Here is an 8,491-nt window from a genome sequence, read left to right on the forward strand (position 1 = left end):
GGTCCAAAGGCTTAAAAGACCTCACTTAGTGTGGCACAAAGGCTTAAAAGTCCTTAAAAGACCTCACTTATGCAGCATAAAGGCTTAAAAGTCCTTAAAAAAACTCACTTATGCAGCATAAAGGCTTAAAAGTCCTTAAAAGACCTCACTTATGCAGCATAAAGGCTTAAAAGTCCTTAAAAGACCTCACTTATGCAATATAAAGGCTTAAAAAGTCCTTAAAAGACCTCGCTAAGTGCGGTACAAAGACTTAAAAGACTGGACTTCAAGGGGAACAAAGACTTAAAAGACTGGACTTCAAGGGGAACAAAGACAAACAAAAAAAGACCCCAGGCAGGACCATAATGTTGGAGGCTTTTGTGGACGTGTCAGAGTAAACAAAAAATTTAATACCGTGTTTTAATTGGGTCAAGAGGCCTGTTGATACCAAATGACCAGCTGAGACATTGAGGCATAGAAACCCACACCACTAGCAGCTCAACACTTGGACAGTTGAGAGGCGGGACCAAAGAGCCAAAGCTCAACCCCAGCAAGCACAGCTAGGTGAGCAAATGGAATTTAATGTTAATAAATGCCATGTTATGGAATGTGGAATAGGAGAACATAGACCCCACACAACCTATATGTGAGAAATCTTTAAAGCATTCTGATAAAGAAAGAGATCTAGGGGTGGTTCTAGATAGAAAACTATAACCTGAGGACCACATAAAGAATATTGTGCGAGGAGCCTATGCCACGCTTTCTAACTTCAGAATTGCTTTTAAATACAAGGATGGCGATATACTAAAGAAATTGTTCACGACTTTTGTTAGGCCAAAGCTAGAATATGCAGCGGTTGTGTGGTGCCCATATCTTAAGAAGCTCATCAACAAACTGGAAAAGGTGCAAAGACACGCTACTAAGTGGCTCCCAGAACTGAAGGGCAAGAGCTACGAGGAGAGGTTAGAGGCATTAAATATGCCAAAACTAGAAGACAGAAGAAAAAGAGGTGATATGATCACTACATACAAAATAGTAACAGGAATTGGTAAAATCGATAGGGAAGATTTCCTGAGACCTGGAACTTTAAGAACAAGAGGTCATAGATATAAACTAGCTAAACACAGATGCCGAAGAAATATAAGAAAATTCACTTTCGCAAACAGAGTGGTAGACGGTTGGAACAAGTTAGGTGAGAAGGTGGTGGAGGCCAAGACCGTCAGTAGTTTCAAAGCGTTATATGACAAAGAGTGCTGGGAAGACGGGACACCACGAGCGTAGCTCTCATCCTGTAACTACACTTAGGTAATTACACTTAGGTAATTACTTGGACGACGTTGCCAAAGATAAACACAGGTTCTGGGGCAGAAAAACACAGGTTCTGGGGCAGAAACACACAGGTTCTGGGGCAGAAACACACAGGTTCTGGGGCAGAAACACACAGGTTTTCGGGCAGAAACACACAGGTTCTGGGGCAGAAACACACAGGTTCTGGGGCAGAAACACACAGGTTCTGGGGCAGAAACACACAGGTTCTGGGGCAGAAACACACAGGTTCTGGGGCAGAAACACACAGGTTCTGGGGCAGAAACACACAGGTTCTGGGGCAGAAACACACAGGTTCTGGGGCAGAAACACACAGGTTCTGGGGCAGAAACACACAGGTTCTGGGGCAGAAACACACAGGTTCTGGGGCAGAAACACACAGGTTCTGGGGCAGAAACACAGAGGTTCTGGGGCAGAAACAAAGCCAAACTCAACATTGCATTAAATAATTCACTTAGTTCCCCCTCAAAAGTGACTGAAATTAAAAATAAAACAACATTATCACCTAAATCCATTTGAACTCATTTTGTTAATTGGCATTTTCGAGTTTTCTTTAAAAGCTCTCGTTAAAATGTTAATCGCTCTCTAGATGTAGAGTTAACAATTTAACAAATCAGAAGTTAGCTTCCTCCTCGAGTGTAAAGTCGAGAAGGAGCTTACAGGAGAAAAAGAGGAAGAGAATGAGAAATGTATGAGGAATGACAGGGAGGTAAGGTGAGTTCTTGAGCTGGTGCATGCATTAGCCAAGGCTGGTGAGAAGCCGTGACGCACTCTAGAGACGCACTTGAGTGCGTCTCTCCACTCATGTACCGAGTGCTCGCTGAGTGCATGTTTCTCATTTCCTATTGCCTCACCTCCAAGTACCTCATCTCTGAGTGCCTCATTCCCATGTACCTCATTACTGAGTGGTGTATGCATGCTGGGTGCTTACCTAATTGAATCTACAAAGCCAAGCGTCGGTTCCTGGGCCCCGCCTTCTGAACCTCTGATGCATGGTATTCTAAACTATACCCCATTTGTTAGAAGATGATTACCTACTCATGGCTCATCAGAGGGATTACCTACATCCCAATTATTCATCTTAGGGATTATCTACATCCCTATGGCTCAGAGGGATTACCTACATCCATAGCTATGTCTCTGACTGCCATAGAAAAAGAGTCACATATGTTAACCACATAATGAAAGGCATTTCACACACACACACACACACACACACACACACACACACACACACACACACACACACACACACACACACACACACACACACACACAGATCTACAAGCCACCTTTCCTGTCGTATGCTAACCTTTTCCATCTGTTCTTCTCCCTTCTGTTCCTTCTCATCTTTCTTCTCTCATCTTCAGAATGGTGGATTTTGGCGTATAATTATGTTGTTTGTCACAGAGGTAATATATTTTGTTTGATATAGATTTAGTGGAGGGACAGTGATTGGTGTAGAGATATACCTTAATTATGGACCTATTTGGTGCTTGGCAAGGAACAGGTGATGAGAGAGAGAGAGAGAGAGAGAGAGAGAGAGAGAGAGAGAGAGAGAGAGAGAGACAGAGAGAGAGAGAGAGAGAGACACAGAGAGAGAGAGAGAGAGAGAGAGAGAGAGAGAGAGAGAGAGAGAGAGAGAGACAGAGAGAGAGAGAGAGAGAGAGAGAGAGACACAGAGAGAGAGAGAGAGAGAGAGAGAGAGAGAGAGAGAGAGAGAGAGAGAGAGAGAGAGAGAGAGAGAGAGAGAGAGAGAGAGAGAGAGAGAGAGAGAGAGAGAGAGAGAGAGAGAGAGAGAGAGAGAGAGAGAGAGAGACAGAGACAGAGAGAGAGAGACAGAGAGAGAGAGAGAGAGAGAGAGAGAGAGAGAGAGAGAGAGAGAGAGAGAGAGAGAGAGAGAGAGAGAGAGAGAGACAGAGAGAGACAGAGAGAGAGAGAGAGAGAGAGAGAGAGAGAGAGAGAGAGAGAGAGAGAGAGAGAGAGAGAGAGAGACAGAGAGAGACTGAGAGAGACTGAGACAGAGAGAGACAGAGACAGAGACAGAGAGAGACAGAGACAGAGAGAGACAGAGAGAGACAGAGACAGAGAGAGACAGAGAGAGACAGAGACAGAGAGAGACAGAGACAGAGACAGAGAGAGACAGAGACAGAGACAGAGAGAGACAGAGACAGAGAGAGACAGAGAGAGAGACAGAGACAGAGACAGAGAGAGACAGAGACAGAGAGAATGAGGGCCAGTATTATTCTCAAAGACATAGAACTCTCCATCAACCTCAACCCTGTTCCTCAGAGCGTCGCTAAAGTTGACTAAAGTCAAGTTCAGCTTTTAGCCTATGGAGTCAACTCACGTTCATCATCAAACAATTTTTCCTGGAATTTTTAAAAGACTGAGAATTATTCTTTTGCTGATGGGCTTCAAAACGAGAGAAAAGATGGTAATTCATTTTATGCGTTCTGTTGTTTGTTGATGGAATAAAAGGAAAAAGCTAGATAAAACATTTTTTTATATGAGAACGCAAATGAGCGCAAACACAGTAATAAACACTTAAAAACGCGCCCATACACGCCCATACACAAAACGCATTGACACTCGCATATTAAGACAAAAAGAGTAAAAATGAGCCTATGTTTACATGAAATTTTCGAACAAGACATGGTCACCACATACAAAATCTTTAGAGGGAAAATAGACAAGGACAGAATATTATTACGTCAAATGATATCGTGGCTGAAGGCATGATGACCAAACCTACATCTCAGAAGATGAAGAGGTTTCGGCCAGTTTTGGGCCATTATCAAATCGTATGTCTTGATCACGGAAGAACACGGAACACTACCTACGTAAGACCAACCCATGAGTATGCAGCCCAAACATGGAGGCAGGGAACTATCAGGGGAAAAACACCAAGCCATTACGACTATATAGCACTGGGAAGGGATCAGGATTTGGGATGGGACGGGGGGAAAATGAATGGTGCCCAACCACTTGTGGACAGTCGGGGATTGAACGCCGACCTGCATGAAGCGAGACCGTCGCTCTACCGTCCAGCCAAAGTGGTTGGGCAATAGTTGAAGCTCGCTCTCACACCCACAAATAGATGGATATACAGAAAAGATATACACGAAGTTTATCTTCCTTAACTACCTAAGAAGAGTTGCAAAGGAAGGCTTTTGTGGAGTCCGACTATTTTATAAAGCAAAAGTTTACGATGAAACAGATGTGTTTATACCAAGTGAAAACATGTCTTTTGAAGTCAAGTAAGGACATCAGCCTTTGTTTGCGAGTGTGTTTGTTTGTTTGTAGCTGGTGCAAACAGGTAGTATAAACAATAGGTCTGATCGGGGACCGGGCCGCGGGGGCGTTGAGCCCCGAAATCATAGTGAGGTAACGCTGATATGCTGAATCATTAGTGTTTTATATACAATATTGCCCAAGACAACACCTGCCTTTTTCCACAAGATGATCTCCAGAAAATTTCATCTCAAGATTCCCTGCCCCAGCATCCTCCATCATCTCAGCGCTTCTCACCTCAGCCCTCTCTCTCTCTCCTCAGCCCTCTCTCTCTCACCTCAGCCCTCTCTCTCTCACCTCAGCCCTCTCTCTCTCTCTCTCCTCAGCCCTCTCTCTCTCACCTCAGCCCTCTCTCTCTCACCTCAGCCCTCTCTCTCTCTCTCCTCAGCCCTCTCTCTCTCTCTCTCCTCAGCCCTCTCTCTCTCTCTCTCTCTCACCTCAGCCCTCTCTCTCTCTCACCTCAGCCCACTCTCTCTCTCTCTCACCTCAGCCCACTCTCTCTCTCTCTCACCTCAGCCCACTCTCTCTCTCTCTCACCTCAGCCCACTCTCTCTCTCTCTCACCTCAGCCCACTCTCTCTCTCTTCAGCTCTCTCTCTCTCTCTCCTCAGCCCTCTCTCTCTCTCACCTCAGCCCTCTCTCTCTCTCCTCAGCCCTCTCTCCCTCTCCTCAGCCCTCTCCCTCTCTCTCTCCTCAACCCTCTTTCCCTCTCCTCAACCCTCTTTCCCTCTCCTCAGCCCTCTCCCTCTCCTCAGCCCTCTCCCTCACTGGCACGTCAGCCTGTAACTCTCACTCGGATGTGCTGTCACCACCATCACTCTCCCTCACCTACTGTCACAAAAGTCTACTTTTGTCATCTGTCCCTTTCCCCTTTCTCTGTCTTAGCCTTCAAGTCCATTCATCTCCCCTTTTTTGGCCCTCACTTGCCTTCCTTCCCTCTCTCTTTCCCTCCCTTTTCTCTTTCATCTCTATTTTTTGTTGTCATTCAACAATCAATTTATTCAGAACCAAATTAGTCTAAATCTTAGGCTTTTGAGAATTTGTCTCTCTTTCTTTCCCCTTCCATGCTCTCTCTCTCTCTCTCTCTCTCTCTCTCTCTCTCTCTCTCTCTCTCCCTCTCTGTCTGTCTCTCCCCCTCTCTCTCTGTCTGTCTGTCTCTCTCTCTCTCTCTTTCTCTCTCCCTCTCTGTCTGTCACTCTCTCTCTCTCTCTCTCTCTCTCTCTCTCTCTCTCTCTCTCTCTCTCTCTCTCTCTCTCTCTCTCTCTGTCTGTCTCTCTCCCTCTCTGTCTGTCTCTCCCCCTCTCTCTCTGTCTGTCTGTCTCTCTCTCTCTCTCTTTCTCTCTCCCTCTCTCTCTCTCTCTCGCTTCCACAATCTGTCTGAGACTGCACAAGTGGAAGATTCCAGCGTCTTCTTGTAGAAGATGACCATTTAAGACATGTCCCTGAAACAGGCGTTTAGGAACTGTCATTAGAACTGTGTGTGTATTCACCAAGTTATGTTTGCGGGGGTTGAGCTCTGCTCTTCCGGCCCGCCTCTCAACTGTCAATCAACTGTTCCTAACTACTAGTTTTTTTCCATACACACACCCCAGGAAGCAGCCCGTAACAGCTGTCTAACTCCCAGGTACCTATTTACTGCTAGGTTCTAGTATGACTATGTTCCACTTTGAAAGGATATGACAACAAGGAGTTGAACTATAAGGAAGGAGTGAAGGAACCATTATCAACCACTTGAATCATCGAGGGTTAAAGCCGTCGCTATCCTCGTAGCTATCCTCGTCGCTATCCTCGTAGCTATCCTCGTCGCTATCCTCTTCGGGGCCTCGTAGCCTGGTGGATAGCGCGCAGGACTCGTAATTCTGTGGCGCGGGTTCGATTCCCGCACGAGGCAGAAAAAAATGGGCAAAGTTTCTTTCACCCTGAATGCCCCTGTTACCTAGCAGTAAATAGGTACCTGGGAGTTAGTCAGCTGTCACGGGCTGCTTCCTGGGGGTGGAGGCCTGGTCGAGGACCGGGCCGCGAGGACACTAAAAAGCCCCGAAATCTTCTCAAGATATAAGATATATCTCAAGATATATCCACCGACCTATCGAAGTGAAAAAAGGAGACTATTCACTTAGGATAGGCGTGTATCCCTTAGGATAGGTCTGCTACATCTGCGACTGCTGCCATTTGAAACAGGAGAACATAGTATTCTTGACTAACTTGGGGGTCGTCCGGATATAACGGCCTAACAGAAATACATTAGTTTGCCCTACATTGGCGCCAAATTGACCAATAAGCGCAGGCTTAGGGGTCTGTTGGTTAGTTCTGATTGGCTCATTCTTCCAAATCTCTTCCCCTATTAAAAAGTTTTTTTCTGTAGAAGCATCTCCCCCATTAGGCTTCTACAGCTTCGAGCAGCTGAGGATTTGAAGCTTGAAACTGCATCTTATTAAGCTTCAAGAAACTAGATCCTCTATGATTGAAATGATTCGCTTTACAATGCGAGAAAAGTCCGAAATCGCACTGAAATTATAGATGAGATTCACTTGGATGCTGTTTAAGAATCAATGTGATTCATCTTCGAAGCATCCACCGACTCAGTTCCTCGAGGCTTCAAAGGTACTGCATCGAATCCCATTTGGCTTAGAGTTGAGAATTGTATAACTGAATCCAATTTTATATTTGTTATTGACCAACAAAGGTGAGTGATTCAGATAGTCACTGAGCGAGCGAGTGAACGATTAAGCGAGCGAATGAGCCAGCGAGTGAACCAGTGAGTGAATGAGTGAGTCACAGGGAGAATGGTGAGTGGCAGAACTCACCAGATTCAGTTGAGAGTCGTACGATATTAAGATACAGAATCATTGTTATGAGAGACTTAAATATTAAAGTAGGAAAGTGTCCAGAGAACGACATGAAAGGCATCCAATTGTACGACCACTAACTATCCGAAGTAGGTAGTTCACCAATCCTCCTGAGTTTGATATGCCTTAAGATTAAATACAATAGTAAAGTAAGGCTCTAAATACAATACTAAAGGCTCTAAATTGTTCAAGTTCAGGTTCCTTCACGACTACAATCACCACCCTTAATACCACTCCTTCCATACTGGGGCCAGATTCACGAAAGCAGTTACGCAAGCACTTACGAACGTGTACATCTTTCCTCAATCTATGACGGCTTTGGTTACATTTATTAAACAGTTTACAAGCATGAAAACTTGCCATTCAACTGTTGTTATTGTTATAAACAGCCTCCTGGTGCTTCGGAGCTCATTAACTGTTTAATAATTGTAAACAAAGCCGCCAAAGATTGAGAAAAAATGGACAGGTTCGTAAGTGCTTGGCGTAAGTGCTTTCGTGAATCTGGGCCCCTGATTAGCACCATTCCAGCTACCACTATGGAAGAGGAAAACTCATCACAACCACCATCATCACTATTACGACCAAAGTCATCAGAATCATCACCCCTATTACGACCAAAGTCATCAGAATCATCACCCCTATTACGACCAAATTCATCAGAATCATCACCCCTATTACGACCAAAGTCATCAGAATCATCACCCCTATTACGACCAAAGTCATCAGAATCATCAGCCAAATCGTACCAGACAACACGTTGACAATTCCTTGATTATTCCATTAAATTCAGAGGAAAATGGCGACTCTAAACAAAAAAATTCAATTTCCCCTTTGAATGGCAACGGGTTCGTTATCATATAAGTCCCAATATGGCGAAAAATGGTTTCCAAAAGGTGTTGAGGCGTTCCACTTTGGCAGGGAGAAAGTCCCCTTGTGGCAGGGAAGTTACAATGGGGCAAGGGAAAGACTCCCAGTATGGCAGGGAAGCTCCAATATGGCAGGGAATAAGTTCCAGTATGGCAGGGAGACAGTCAAGTATAATAG

This window comes from Procambarus clarkii, chromosome 77 (assembly GCF_040958095.1).
Source record: "Procambarus clarkii isolate CNS0578487 chromosome 77, FALCON_Pclarkii_2.0, whole genome shotgun sequence".
NCBI lineage: Eukaryota > Metazoa > Arthropoda > Malacostraca > Decapoda > Cambaridae > Procambarus > Procambarus clarkii.